The sequence below is a fragment of the Arachis ipaensis genome, chromosome B6 (assembly GCF_059453495.1).
Source record: "Arachis ipaensis isolate K30076 ecotype BB chromosome B6, ASM5945349v1, whole genome shotgun sequence".
In the NCBI taxonomy this organism is placed as follows: Eukaryota; Viridiplantae; Streptophyta; class Magnoliopsida; order Fabales; family Fabaceae; genus Arachis; species Arachis ipaensis.
The window spans coordinates 87,710,540-87,711,920 of record NC_142441.1 but is presented as its reverse complement, the minus strand read 5'-3'; the positions used below and the strand labels follow the sequence as shown (position 1 = coordinate 87,711,920).

Genomic DNA, 1,381 nt, shown 5'->3' with positions numbered 1-1,381 from the left:
TTCTTATCTTTTCAAAATTTGTTTCAACTAACTAACTAACTTTTTTTTTGTTTCTTATCTTTTTCAAAACTACCTAATTAACTCTCTCTCTCTCCAATTTTCGAAAATATCTCCCTCTTTTTCAAAATTTCTTTTTAATTAACTAATTATTTCAATTTTTAAATCTTAATTTTCAAAAACTACTAACCTTTTTCAAAAACTACTTTCAAAAATCACTAACTCTTTTTCAAAAATTATTTTCGAAATTTTTCCTCTCTCATCTTATTCTATTTATTTATTCATCTACTAATATCTCTCCCTCACCCACCAAAAATCCGAACCCTCTCTCTCTCTCTTTCTGAGTTCAGATTTTTCTCTTCTTCTTTTCTTCTACTAACAATAAGGAACCTCTTTATTGTGACATAGAGGATTCCTCTTCTTTTCTTTTTCTCTTCTCTTTCTTATGAGCAGGGACAGAGAAAAAGGCATTCTTGTTGAAGCTGATCCAGAACCTGAAAGGACTCTGAAGAGAAAACTAAGAGAAGCTAAATTACAACAATCCAGAGACAACCTTATTGAAAATTTCGAACAAATACAGGAGATGGCAGCCGAACCTAACAACAATAATGCAAGGAGAATGCTTGGTGACTTTACTGCACCTAATTCCAATTTACATGGAAGAAACATCTCCATTCCTGCCATTGGAGCAAACAACTTTGAGCTGAAACCTCAGCTAGTTTCTCTGATGTAGCAGAACTGCAAGTTTCATGGACTTCCATCTGAAGATCCTTTTCAGTTCTTAACTGAATTCTTGCAGATCTGTGATACTGTTAAGACTATTGGAGTTGATCCTGAAGTCTACAGGCTCATGCTTTTCCCTTTTGCTGTAAGAGACAAAGCCAGAGTGTGGTTGGACTCTCAACCCAGAGATAGCTTGAACTCTTGGGATAAGCTGGTCACGACTTTCTTAGCCAAGTTCTTTCCTCCTCAAAAGCTTAGTAAACTTAGAGTGGACGTTCAGACCTTCAAACAAAAAGATGGTGAATCCCTCTATGAAGCTTGGGAAAGATACAAACAGTTGACCAAAAAATGTCCTTCTGACATGCTTTCAGAATGGACCATCCTTGATATATTCTATGATGGTTTATCTGAGTTATCAAAGATGTCATTGGATACTTCTGCAGGTGGATCCATTCACATGAAAAAAACGCCTGCAGAAGCTCAAGAACTCATTGACATGGTTTCTAATAACCAGTTTATGTACACTTCTGATAGGAATCCTGTGAGTAATGGGACGCCTATGAAGAAGGGAGTTCTTGAAGTTGATACTCTGAATGCCATATTGGCTCAGAACAAAATATTGACTCAGCAAGTCAATATGATTTCTCAGAGTCTGAATGGA

At 35.9% G+C, this 1,381-nt stretch overlaps 1 non-coding gene across 1 annotated transcript; it reads right to left on the bottom strand.

The window, feature by feature from the left end:
- Nucleotides 1–979: 979 nt before the first annotated feature.
- On the bottom strand, nt 980–1,087 carry LOC148561660 (small nucleolar RNA R71). The gene has a single exon (XR_015887093.1). It is a non-coding gene; the product is annotated as a small nucleolar RNA R71 (small nucleolar RNA).
- Nucleotides 1,088–1,381: the final 294 nt, after the last annotated feature.